The sequence below is a fragment of the Lissotriton vulgaris genome, chromosome 10, assembly GCF_964263255.1.
Source record: "Lissotriton vulgaris chromosome 10, aLisVul1.2, whole genome shotgun sequence".
Classification (NCBI taxonomy): domain Eukaryota; kingdom Metazoa; phylum Chordata; class Amphibia; order Caudata; family Salamandridae; genus Lissotriton; species Lissotriton vulgaris.
Genome location: NC_141698.1, coordinates 367,175,061 through 367,189,377, shown reverse-complemented (window position 1 = coordinate 367,189,377; position 14,317 = coordinate 367,175,061). Strand labels below are relative to the sequence as shown.

At 41.1% G+C, this 14,317-nt stretch overlaps 1 protein-coding gene across 3 annotated transcripts in view; it reads left to right on the top strand.

The window, feature by feature from the left end:
• The window catches only part of CAPN15 (calpain 15), a 374,161-nt gene that overhangs the window by 19,220 nt on the left and 340,624 nt on the right, over nucleotides 1-14,317 (top strand). The window contains exon 1 of one of the 3 annotated variants that reach the window (XM_086941171.1): nucleotides 12,046-12,098. The exons of the other annotated variants lie outside the window; for them this stretch is intronic. The gene's annotated coding sequence lies outside the window, so the exon portion shown is untranslated. Of the gene's footprint in view, nucleotides 1-12,045; nucleotides 12,099-14,317 lie in introns of those variants that run through there. 3 annotated transcript variants of the gene reach the window in all.

Here is a 14,317-nt window from a genome sequence, read left to right as displayed (position 1 = left end):
TGTCCCCTTCCCCCGTTCTTTTCTGCGTCATGATGCAGAGTATTAAATTAAGAGCTTAAAAATTGTCTCTGCCTGGGCAGCATAACTCGCTGTAAACCTATAATTAACCTGCATGTAAACACCAACCCATTGTTTCTGTAACCATAAAGATCCTATAGTATTGTACGTCATTGTTTCTTAGAGCGTACCAGCACACTGTTTGTGGCACACCAAACTGAAATTGCCAAACTGCTTTGCCTGATGCGCCTAAGAACAGATCTAGAACCACACTTATCATTAAATAAATTAATACATTCTCCAACACCATCAATTTACTCCAATCTGTTTTAAATTCCGCATTATTATCTTCTGATTGGTCTTTTTCTTTTTGGTGTGTACTAGCACGCAGCTCCAGGGACCACCATTTGCCCCTAGAACAGCTTGCTGTCTGTCTGTTCACGCTCTTTCTTTTCAGGTCTCTATTGATTGCTTCAGCTTCTCAAATAGAGAACGCTATACAGCCTTTTTTGTGAACCCAATGAGAAGCTTTAATGACTGTCATCCTCGGATTATTCAACCCTTGTAAATGTTCATATTGTTGCTCTGTCACTGTGGTCCCTGGAACAAGAGCGTGTGTGTGCTCACATGTCGTGCATGGGCGATTTGTCCAATCCCTGTGTCAGATTTTGCTGTCTTCAGTCTCTTCACAACCATTTTCCTTCAGGACCAGTTCTTCTACCCATGTGACTGTCTTCCATATTCTGTGCAGTGCGGGTAAGATTTTCTATAAAAACATATCCTAAAACAGTTCACCTAGTTTATTTTTGTACCTAGGTCTGCTGAGGCAATTTTCAGCCTGTGCTGGAAATTGCTATTTTACATGATGAATGACGAGCTCAGCTCGTCATCAGCACAGCTCCACTGTGCCTCATGACGAGCTGAGCTCGTCATGAGCAGGGAAGGGGTTAAGTCTGTATTATGCCTCTACTGGTCCCAGTCTCCCGCAGGACCATTTTTGGTGGCTTATGTCTTTTTCTTCTTTGTTTCCACTTGATATCTATTAACATAATACCGCTCAAAGTTATTTCTACACGTTTGCATCCTATGGTATTGCACATCTTTTTCCTGTATTATGGTAGTGGGCAGTTGGCTGGATTCAAGAAGGCTTTGGGTGTCCCTTTTAATGATGATATGCAATATGAGAGTGAGCCGTGACTCCGAGAGGTCTTTTCCTGTGTTTGAGTTCTCTGCTGGGAACTCTGCACTAACTTGCTGAAGCGACACTTCAGGGAGTGAGATATCCATGTGTAGTTGTAGTTTCTGTTCTCCACTCTAAGCTTTGACATTGCAGGCTGTGTGAGGGCTCAGTGAATATGTAGTTCAGCACCAGTCCATGCTTCCTTCTTTATTATTTCTTCTTATGATGCAATATTGCTAAGTTGCCCTTTGAATGTAAGGACTGCTAACATACCAGTTGTTCATTTAGGATACATATGTGTACCAGATCATGCTAGTGACAGATATGTGGTAAAAGCATTCTTCTCAGATATTGTCACCTTTACGTGTGCAGTTTCAAACAGTGATGGAAGAGTGAGTTATAGCATTGTTTCCTCCGCTAATGACAGTAACTTTGGTGTTTTTTTATTGTGAGCTTGATGAAAATGTGTTTACTGTGGCACCACCTATCCTTCTATGAGGAATGAAAAGGCAGATGACCAAGTATTCTAATTTTTCAGAAATATATGATGGCAGTAGCTTGTTGCAGTTTTAGTTTGTCCTGGCAAGTAAGTGTGAGCATGTCACCGGACGATCATCTCACAAGAATGTAGTGTACGCAGTACGATTTACGAAAATGTTGTCCCTTTGGAGTTAATAATGAGAACTATTCACCCATTGGGGTGATAATTCTGTGAACGATATTTAGAACACCATAGTTATATCAGGCAATAGATATTTGTGTATCCAGTACAGTCTGGATATAGCTGCAGTACTGGTTTTAATCCAGTGTGTGTCCTTTACCATTCCATGCAGTGACATTTTTAGGTGGGTGTTAACCTCGACCTTTTGATTTTACAAAAATTGTGTAGATCATATACTTGCTTGGCCTTTCAGCCAGACCTATTTATCCAATGGTCTGTTGTGGTGTTGTTTGTTTTTCTTATCACTATAGCGCACTGCATGGGGCACTGGTTCAGCCCATTTCATCCTCTAGTTAATTTCACTTTGGCATTGGGCTCTTTCATAAGGATCACTTTCGCAAACAAAGTAGTTCCCTTCAGGGTGTTAATTTAGCAATGTATGCTTTTTGAAACCAAAAAAATATGTTGCCTTTTACGCAATCTTTTTTTATATTGGTGAGGGCTTGAGAACTCCATGAACAAAAACTTTTTGCAAAAATCATGATAAAATAAGCTTTGCCAAAGGTCAAACGGCTTGTAGATAAACCCAGATCTATTGGCTCTGCCAATGCTTGTTACCAAAAGGAGTGTGGTAGTAGGCTGCAAATATATTCTTAGTATTTGATGTCCATGAAACGTTCAAATGCCGTACTTGGTTAGAAACCTAGTTTCCCCAAAAGTGTTAAAACAATTGCTTGCCATTTTGGGTGTTTCCAATTTGTTTGGGAAGACCAGTTGTTGAAATGATGCTCTTGGTTCTGTTTTCAAACTCTTGGGGCGAGAGCAGGATTTTGGGGGTCGTCGGGCATTGTTGGAAAGTTGAGAGAAGACTGGGGGCGCCTGGTGACGTGTCCGCGCGGGCTCAGATGACCGCGAGCTCTCCAGCTGCCGCCGGGGCGGGCTCTGCCCCGCGCATCCCGCGCCGCGAGACAGCTGCGGACGGCTCCTTGCTGTAAATGAATCCCCTCAGCCCCGAGACACCGGCTTATTCTGAGACGCTGGCGGCTGACTCAGCGATCTGCGGCCTCTTATTGGGTTTCTAATATGAACTGTGAAAGAAGCGTAGGCTGGCAGAGACACACCTGCCTTTCTTCTCCTGTCGCAGATGTCCTCCGGCTCTCCGGGCCCTCTTCAGGTCTGAGGCGCTTTTTGATGGATTTCACAAAGAAGTGTTGTTCTGCTCTGAGTCCTGCTCTGGGCTTAGCTCCAGACTGCTCACCTGCGAAGGCTCGCCTCCTTCGGCTGCCCAGCAGCATCCAAGGGTGCATGGAGGCGGTGGATGTGCGGTGTTTCCTGAGTCGCCACCAGGAGGCGCTCGCGATGGAGCTTTAAATCCCGCGTCTCTGCTTCCCACCCCTCCCCATTTATTTTGGTCGCCATAGGTGTACATTGACTTAACTGCGAGCTTTCTGCATCTCTTACTTCGCACATTCTTTTGGCCCTGATGGCTTCTGCCAACAATGACGCTCTTAATGGAGTGACGTATTGGTATCACTAAACACAAGTACCATATAAATGCCAAGGAGGTGCTATGCCCTTAATTTGGCATAGGAGACCAGCATCAAAGAGATTCATAGGACTACTCGGCAATTTCCCAGGATGTTTGTTATGCGCCTCAACTAGCAGCTTTCGGTGGCTGATTTGAACAGCTGGCACAAGTTTGCTTTTATCCACTGGTAAATATTGTGCATAAGATGTGTGGTGCCTTATTGTGCTGCCACCGTTATCATTGTTAGCTTACTTTACCTTTTGGGAGAGGCCCCAATTGGGTTTAGGTGTGTACTATGCTGTTTCTTTCTTCCCAGCTGTTGCTTGAAAATAGAGATTGGCTTTTCTGTGGTGGCAGCCATCTTTGATTCTGTAGCTGGTTGCTTCCATTTTTTGGTGCATGGACATATTTCTAGAATAACCTACAAAAACATGCGGGTGCACACTGTTGAGACTTTTGTTGTATGGGTTGGTTCAGAGATGAGACATGTTGCTTGGATTCAGTAAATATGTGTCTGTGAGTCTTTTGTGAAGAAATAGAATAGCCCTTCTTTACCAGTTGGCTGATAAAAACAGACACACGTGTTTGATATCTCCGGGTGCAATAATTATTTTTTGCCACAAGTGTTGGGGGGGGATAACATGCGGATGTAGGTGCTTTCTGCACCCAAATCCATACATTCTGGTAAATATCGGCACTTCCCCCATAAACATGTACAGGTGAGGTTTGCCCTTCTAATATGTCACACGCCTTATTTCGATCGGAGTTCATAGCTCACTTTTAATGTAGTCTGTAAGGTGGCTTCACATGGTCTGTTTGTTACTCAGTAAGGGGCGAAACATATCTTTTAACTTTGCCGTATCTTAAAAAAATCCCTTTTATATAGAATTTTCTCGGAGGTATTTTGTTACAGAAGACTGTCCGCTTACATACATTTTCTGAACCGAAAGCTGATTTTTTATTTGCTAGTTATTCTTCACCATTGTCCATTATAATGCAGTTGGCAATCTCCGAGTCTTTTTTGAGCCGGTGAAGGGCACCGGACATATATTTTGGAAGCCGGGACTTGCAGAGGCCGCCGCACCCCCCCGCAGGGGGGGGAGGCTTGGAGGCCGGCGCCATAACCCACGCGGTGCCCACCGGTGGGGTAAACTGGTTCTGGGCGCCTGAAAGCGCCCAGGAACCAGCGGAAGCGGAGTGCGCACCAGCCACTCCGACCGGAAGTGACCCGTGACCTGGGCGCCCCCAAAGGGCGGCCAATGGTCACCAAGGCTTTGTTTGAACCCCCCAATCAGGGGGGTTCACCTGAGGCCCCTATGGAGGGGTCAAGAGGATTTAAGTCGCCGCCGCTCCCCAGCAAAAACATAACGTCTTCGAGGAGCTGGCGGAGCGGCGCAACAACAATGACGACACCTGTTATCACAAGATGGTGTCATGGATTGTATATTTATGACAGAAAACAACCTAGGCAACTAATATTTCACAGTGTAGTATACATAAGGACAATTGGCTACAAATTATTATAAAAATACATGTTTTATTATAAATTTTTGAGCATTTAAAAAGACATATGGCATAAATGTAATAAAAAAGGACAATGAACACAAATGGAATCATATATCATACACTATCAATAAAAAGTTCATACATTCATAACATTTTATGCAAACAAAGATTAGATAGGTTAAAAAACTGTAAGTGGCAAAATAGGTCTCTACGCGCGTTTCGGCGAACCAGCGCCTTCTTCTGGAGTAGCCACACAAACTCTAAAAAAAACCATAAAAAAAGGGTGCATTAATTATACACGGTTTAATTAAAAGAAAACATATAATATCCTATATCCTAACATAGTAGCCAAATTGTCCTATTTCTATTCAAGAGTTATTTGTACATTTCTTCTTTTCATTTTCTTGCATTTATCCGAGATGTTATCATAAGGATGAGGTGTATGGAGTAAATGATACACATGAGTTGATTCTCTGTCTTTCAGTTATAATGTTTATGAAAGACAACAGAGCAATTACAAAAAGCCTTTTCAAAAATGGTCTTCCTGGTGTATATTAGCCTCTTGGTGTATATATATTCTAAGGGTGGAGAAAACGTATTTGATTGCATTTATTCGCACTAATTCTTACTTAATTTTCTGAAGATGAACAAATGTCTTGTAGGTGAATGATACTTACAAGCAACCATGAAAATACACCAAAAGTTGATAGCGAATCCGTTAGATGTCCGGGTATTTTCTAAGTTGATGACATATTGTAGGTGCTTTAAAGGGAAAGAGGTGGAAAATGACATCTCTTTTGGTTAATCTATACATTGTTTTTGGCCTTTGGTGATTATATAGTTATATGGCTCTTTTCTAGTTTACCTGATTTGATGTAGCTTATCAATGTAGTTCCCGCCAGCCGGAGACTTGTCATAGATTAGTCATATTTGATAATTTGGTATCGTCTTCTTCTGTATAACTGATTTATCTGTTTTGAAAGTAAAGGGAAAGGATAATGATATCCTTTGTTTGTTTGTTTATTCTATTTAATTTTAAGTATTAATGTTACTTTCTCTAACTTTTGTCCTCTGTATCTAGATAGTTCGATCAATATCTCAAAGATATTTATATTCCCTTTTGGTATCTTTGTGATATTATTGAAAATGTCATTTCTTATCACATTTCAAACGTTTCCCACTTTTCGGCTTCATATTCGAAGTAATAACGGATGTACTTTATCCTAGGTTTATAAGCTGCAATTAAGTTTTAGATCTTCATTTGTATATCACCGGGAGAAGGCCAGCTATTCTGCCTATTACATTTGTCTAGGTTCGTTTACCATTGAAGTAAAGATTCTTGGCAAGTAACAAGCTTACCTTAGGATTTAGAAAAGACGTTCCAAGATTCGTAAAAGGTAGGTATGGGGCGGTTTGTTTAAAAGATCTCCCTGCCTATAGGACATGACGGAAAGATTGGGGAAAGTATCAGAAATATTGAATATGGAACAAGAGACGAATTTCAGCTCTCATTTATTTTTGAAAATTAGCAAAAAACGAGACATCTTACCCGAGATATTCGGCAGAGCTCTTTATGTTGAGGGTTTAAAAGGTCTCCCTGCCTGTAAAACATAACAGTGACTGGTATAAGGAACACTAATGCGTGAGACAAGCATGGAAGGTAGAACTTAGAGGTAGGGCTCTACTCTATTTTAACTGAAAAAAGGGGAGAGCTTTCCCTATACAACCCAGAAAGGACCGGGAAATAAATCAAAAAAAGGAGAATTCCTTTCTGAGTATTATCACTTTATATTTAACAAAGCATTTTTTTAAGGCTTCAATACAACAGCAAATACCCCAAGTAGTATAGTTCAACCAACACTAACAACTGTATGTATCAAAATATAGTTTTTATTTTGATATTATCAAAGCAACGAAAGTACCATCATAAAGTTTGCTAAACACATTAAAATCCTAATGACATTATCATAGTTACATAGAATCATAAAAATCCTTTCATGTACAATACATTTTGGACAATACATTCAATTCTTAAAAAACCATAATTTTCAAATATACAAAAAAACAATTAATAGTGCATATTCATTAAAAGGTTTGTCGACGCGTTTCGGTGATGTATTCTTTAGAACACCTTCTTCAGGACTTTCTAAAGGATCTTCTTAATCTAAAAATAGATACATAACAGTTTGTTAGATATTGAACTATCGGGGAGTTGTACCGCATCACTATTGATGAAGTCCTGCTTTATCTTACATTTTCAAGTGATCCTTTTATACATTGCCACATCGGAGTACTGGAATATTATAATTGGTGATGATATAATCCCTCGCGTTGCGTCAGGGAATCTGTGCATAAAAAGTACAGGTTTTATTTCAGACATGAATATATGCTAATAGTCCCTACGTACAATTTTGCGATAAATTAGTACCGGTGATACCATTATTCACCTACTTGTCTTTGCATCAATAGGTCAGCTAGTATAAACAGCTTATCCCGTTCACATTTAGGATCCTTGTATCTCTGTGAATTGATACTCGGGTGAATCTAGACTCTGCACTCCGTGGGTCCGTTTGCCTGGCGTATGCACCTCTTTTTGTATTTAGGGTGCTGTCACCAACAATCTAGGTAGATAACATATATGGTATTTACTATCTAGAGTATTTATATAGTTTGTTCATTACACAGATGGTTCTCACTGACAAAAGCTCATTTCTTTCATTATAAGCGTGGATACATACAAGTTAGAAAATCTCTACAGGATGTGCTATGTAGGGTGAGCTTTTGTCAGTGAGAACCACTGAGAGAAGCTGTTTATACTAGCTGACCTATTGATGCAAAGACAAGTAGGTGAATAATGATATCACCGGTACTAATTTATCGCAAAATTGTACGTAGGGACTATTGGCATATATTCATGTCTGAAATAAAACCTGTACTTTTTATGCACAGATTCCCTGACGCAACGCGAGGGATTATATCATCACCAATTATAATATTCCAGTACTCCGATGTGGCAATGTATAAAAGGATCACTTGAAAATGTAAGATAAAGCAGGACTTCATCAATAGTGATGCGGTACAACTCCCCGATAGTTCAATATCTAACAAACTGTTATGTATCTATTTTTAGATTAAGAAGATCCTTTAGAAAGTCCTGAAGAAGGTGTTCTAAAGAATACATCACCGAAACGCGTCGACAAACCTTTTAATGAATATGCACTATTAATTGTTTTTTTGTATATTTGAAAATTATGGTTTTTTAAGAATTGAATGTATTGTCCAAAATGTATTGTACATGAAAGGATTTTTATGATTCTATGTAACTATGATAATGTCATTAGGATTTTAATGTGTTTAGCAAACTTTATGATGGTACTTTCGTTGCTTTGATAATATCAAAATAAAAACTATATTTTGATACATACAGTTGTTAGTGTTGGTTGAACTATACTACTTGGGGTATTTGCTGTTGTATTGAAGCCTTAAAAAAATGCTTTGTTAAATATAAAGTGATAATACTCAGAAAGGAATTCTACTCTATTTTACGCACGCAGGGGCGCTTCTTACCCGAAGGTGTTCGGCATGGCTCCAAATGTCCGGCGGCGGGACGGCAACAAAGGATGGCGGCTCGATTGTGGGTTTGCTGGGTGAAAATGATTGGTTTCCGTCCGGTTTAAATAGCGGGATTTAATTGGCTGAGACTGCCCTCACCTGTGGTTTCCGTATTGGTGATAAAATCGAGATAGGACTACTTTTTGTTATGTGGTGAGTGATTCGAGAGACGGACATAGAAAACAGATTCTCCTTTTGCAATTGCTTTAATACAAGCTACACAAAAGTGAAGAAAGACAATTGTTGTTTCTATCTGCCTACCTGGATTTAAATATATATATTTGTACAGATACAAAGACTGTTCTTACTTGAGACGGATGTTGTATGTTAACAAATAAAGAATATAGATATTTCTTTTAAGGTTAGATATTATGAAGATGACTCAAGAGTGGACACGCACGAAACTTTTTTTCTGAAATTAGACCGCATGAATCTTTTAATTTCTTTTGGGATGAAAAAAGTATTTTTAAAAAAATATATTAGCAAGGAGAGGGTCTATTTTATTAGTGTGTTTATGGGTGTCTATATAGAAGACATAGGAATCGAAATATTTATCTATTCTCTAAGCTAGTTATGGGATTGGCTAGAGAGTGGACAAAAAAAGAAAACTAATGTTTGATATGAGTCCACATCAATTATTTTATTTTCCTTGTTTATATGTATGGTTGTCTATATAGAACATTGAAGGCAACAATGTGATGATAAATGCTCAAAAAGTTATAATATAACATGTATTTTTATAATAATTTGTAGCCAATTGTCCTTATGTATACTACACTGTGAAATGTTAGTTGCCTAGGTTGTTTTCTGTCATAAGTTCCATTTTCCCTGACCTAGGAACCATTGCATCCATACCTTCAGGGGGTCCTTGTTAAATACACGCTAGTCATGGATTGTATATGACATGTATGATTGATGGGTACAGTTCGCAAATGGAAGATTGCATAACCAGTATGTGTTTTTAATATTAATGAAACTGCGGCCAACAACGACCATCACTAATAACCGTTATTGTTGGCTGACATTATTTTGAGGAATGGCATGCGGGCATTCTGAGGGGAGGGAGAAGCCGGGAGGTTGAGTTGCGGTTGGGTACCCACGGAATAGGCACGTGCGGGGGTTATTGGCTTTCACCTTCAGACTTTGACTCGGGTAGGAAAGAGCAAGGCAGAAAAAAAGGCGAGAGAAAGAGGGGGAAACAGTGATAAAGGAGAAAAGCAGAGATTAAAAAGAAACCTGCTATCGCGAGAGGAGGAGTCCGAAAGACTAGGGTGGTCAAGAAAGTGGCATGCGATGGAATGACAGGGCAGCTGTGGACTGGCATTTGTATTTCACTCATCTAGTTCTTCGAATAAACTATTGTGTTTTCCAAATATTTCCATACACCATTACGGTGCGTTGAAGACTATTGAGAGTAGACCTTTTTGTACATTTTCTGGGTGTATTCCGTGCCTCCCTGAAAGCAGGTCCACAATCTCGGCGGAGCAGCGGGCACTCCGTGCCTCCACCCCTCAATGCACACCTGACCGCCGCCCTGGTAGAGCCCTGGCCTCCATGCGCCATACTCCTGTTGTACCGAGCGCGAGGCCCGCTGTGACAGGAGCCGGTCTCTTGTTACTTTATGCTCTTATATTTATTCCGTGCGACAGCTCGGGTGTGTACGGCCTCTGTCGTGCAGCCAGGCGGGACAGGGTGGTAAGGGAGGGCGAGAGCCCTCTGGTGATGGAGGGACGCGCGCAGGCGTAGTAGAGAGGAGTAACGCGCTTTGGAACGGGGGGGTCGAGAGACAGCAGGGGATGTCAAGGGTGGGTGCCGTGGGGGTTATCCGAGGAGCTGTATGAGAGAGGTATATTGGGGGATGGGAGGGATGTTTGTGTTATGAACGTCGTAATTTGAGTTGCATACAGATTACATAACCATATATTCCCACAACACACGTGCCTGCGAGTCTGTGGCAGAGAAGATTGTAATGGGACAGTAAGTTACATATGTGTAATCAATCTTAGTCACTTTCTTCCTAGACGTGCATACATTAATTGTGTCTGTGAATACTGTTTCTAAAGATAAAATAGTATTCAACTGAATTCAGGCTCCACTTCACAGTTGCACACATTCTTGTAACCAGCGGCCGCTAAAATTGCGACCGCAAAACTTTATGTATAATTGATAGAGCTGCTGTATTTGCCTCACATTTAACCATTTGTTAACCGTCAGCTACAATCGAGCATTGACATAGGTATCGCCTTTGGGACATAGTGACTTCGCCAGTGCTCTTTGGCGATCTGGAACAGGATAGGTAAAAAGCATAATGATTTTACTGATGCTGTTCAGTATTGTCAAAAATAAAAACAAAAGGCACGTACGCCTACAGATTGACGCGGGCCCCATTTTGTTTAATTTTTATTGATGCGATACCACAGGCAGACTCTCCTTCCTCACACCATGCACGCATTTCCCTTTGCAGCAGCCACAAAATAATGCATCGTGGCATTTGTTCTCGCAGCTGACCAAGGATTGCGAGTCATTTGCCACTGAATGTTCAGAATATTGCTATTGGTTATGTGTGGCGATAAGTAGAGCACAACGCCAGCGTTTAGTGCTCAATATATCAGAAAAATCGTACATTTGCCCCAGTAAGTTCCTTCTACATGAAAGTGAATTAAGTTACGAACGACCCCCCACCAAAAAAAAACACGTACAAGGATTTTGAATATTTAGCCTTGAAAGCTTTGCCAGGCACAGGCTCCCGATAGCAGTCTGGAAAACCTGTTACTAACTTCTATTTACCCACATGAAATGGGACGTCTACATGCCTTATTGTACAATGTACAACCAAGCTTGCAAAAATGTAGTGTTGTAGTCGGATTTGCACTTTGTAATTCTTGCTTCTCCACAGTTGAATATTTTTCCCTATGGAGAAAGCTTTTGTACAAACACCCTCACCAATTTCAGAGTTGTTCATGCCCACCCTGAAAGCAGAATTACTCCTATATTCTGCAGGAGTACATTGGTATACTTTTCCAGGGTTGGACGGCACAAAGATACTTTGTGAATATCCGCAAGCAAATAAGCTTGGTCATTCCCAGGGTGGAAGGTTTTCTCCCTAAAAACATATTCTAAGAACAGCAAAAGCTGCTATTGTGCACCCCAAGTTGGGCGTACATGTGCAAGTAGCTTTGTAAATCGAATTTTCATTTATTTTGCCTCATTATGCAACTAAAAGGTGGCAGAGCGAATCATCCATTCTTTAACTGCTTCCAGTAGTTTAGTTGCCCCAAGCCGCAGCTGTGAGTATAAAGAGTTTCTGGGGAGTTTGGTATGGCTGTGTATTATGCAAGGAGCAACTAGAAGCATTTCTGAGTGTCACTTTACAAATCCTGTTGGTCTGGTAAGTCTGCTTTGGCAGCCTCATGCATTCTGCTCCTTTCTGACCTGGGGGAGTGTAGTATCTCACTCAGATAATTTGCACCCTCGGTTTCCAGGTGGAGCTTCTTGGAAACTTGTTGCCTAGACACTGTGGGCGAGCTGATCTGCGGCAGGTCGCTATCAGTGAGTGATCAGTCTTGGTACTGGTGAGAAGACTCCATTTTTGTAAAGTCTTACTCCGGTTTGTGGTAGGTTGCAATGCTTTTCTAAGATTACCATTCCATGTACCAGTACTGTGCTGTATAGTCACTTTGAGCCACGTATAGTTCTTAAAGAGCTAGTTGATTAAAGGCTTCTAGCACTTGAACACGTAGAAGTTTACAGGTCGCTTCGAAAGTGAATCTACATTGAGTGAGCTCCGATTTACTTGTGCACAAGTTTGTTTTTTCGCGCGCTCTTAACCATATTTTGTGGCTCTTCTGATTTGGAGGTGTGTTGTTCATGTAACACTCTGCAGAAGACCGGTTTTGCTGCTATTAACCTTTACACTCTGGCTTCTGAGGCTGTTTGTGGTAAGATATTTTCCTAATGGTTTTCCTTTTCAGTAGAAGCTCCTAATTCTAGATAGAAGAAGGCAGCAGCATTGATTTTCAGTTCCTTTGGCGGGTGATAATCTTTCCTAGGCATACCTTGAATAGGGCAATAATTTGCCTGTTGAAATGTATTTCCTTGTTTTCATGTCTTGCTGTTTTTCGGTCTATTTTAAAGATCTGCACATTTAGAGACTATTGCGGTCAAGGTACGTTTTCGGCCTTTTGTAATTAAGGTCTTGAGTTGTCCAGTTACTGTTTTTGTTCCTTGATCGCCTAAGATAGTTTGGTTTCCTCTGTGTAAAAGTGAAATCCAATTCCATGTTCTCTCAGTAGTGTGCAGAGAGGGCAGTCACATGTATTAACTTACAGTGGTATTGGACATTCTGGTGGCATTCTTCATTTCATATTGGAGGATTGAGGTGGGTGCTGGGGCGGAGGTTTGAGGATTATGATGACCTACTGTCCCTCTGCACACCTCACCTGTGATCCATGTATCGTATGAAAGCACAAGAAGCTGATGTCCCTCTGGAGTACTGTAGGTGCGCAACAGTGTTACACAGCAGTGGTGACGAAGGGCGGCTTGGCTATCGGCAGATGAGAGGAGATGGCCTATGTCTCGGACCCCCTGATAGCAGACTTTCCTTGTAAAGGCAAGTCTAGGAGTGTGAGCCTGGAGAGCTCCAACTCACCCACCTTGGACTAGATGGCCGCTCGTAATGGAAGCTGGCTGGCATGTACGTCACTGAGACAATGAAAGTTGGATCAAATCCAGTTTTAAGGGTTGTTGTGCAGTCTGGTTGACTGTCTGCTTCTTTTTAAAATAAAACCACAGAAAACACTCAAGCTGGACCACATGCCAATGATTAGCTTGATTTCTTGTCTACTGGAATAATCTTTGGCGAGTGGGTGATAACTTCAAATGTACAGGTGTTTGGGCTCTTCTTTTGATGGTTGGTGTCTTTTTTTATGTGAGTTGTGTTATAAATTCATATTGTTCCTAAGCCACAGCCTGTCACAGTAATGTTCTTCACAAAAGGTAAGATGACGTTAGATCCTTTTAACCTTTTAATGTCCATCATATAATGCTGCTAGAATATGCCCCACTGATGGATATTGTAAGTGTATTTATATAGCATGTAGTACCCCTGCTGAGGCATCGAAGTGCTTTATAGTGAGTAGCATACTATTCCAGAACTCCAGGTTAGTGGTTAATCCAATGGTTCTTAGTTATTGTGATTAGTCATGTGCTCTGCAGAACAAAATTGCATGCATTAATTCTACTTACTTTGTTATAGATGATGTAATACTAGTTAGTGATAATTGTTGGGGGCTATGTGGTTTTAGGTGAATTGCTGGTGAGATAGATACACTGGCAGAGATTAGGTAATGTTAGGTTACAGGGATAGGGTTTTAAAGAGTAGAGGTTGTGATCTATGAAATACAGAATCAGCCAATCGCAGAATTACAATAAGAAGGATTAAGGCAAATAGGCATGAGATGGAGAGGAGTCTATCCTCATAAATAGAAGGCGTGCACAGGATGGAATGTAAGAAGAGTCACTCTGAAGAAAGAAAGTAGAGACATCAAGCAGGAGTAAGGCAAGGGCAGATCTGTTTAGCCAAAGAACCAGGTCTTGACGGTCTTCCTGAAGGTGTTGAGGGAGGGGGCGCATCTCATGTCTGCCGGTTACTCGTTCAAGGTCCTGGCTGCAATGTGAGAGAAGGATCTTCCGCCTGCTCTGGCTCTGTGGATGCATGGGTTTTTTGGCAAGTGCGAGGTTGGAAGATCGGAGGTTTCCTTTGGGTACGTGGAAGTTGATTCTGTTGTCGAGGTATTCTGGTCCGTCGTTGTGTAGGCATGAGTGAGGATTTTGA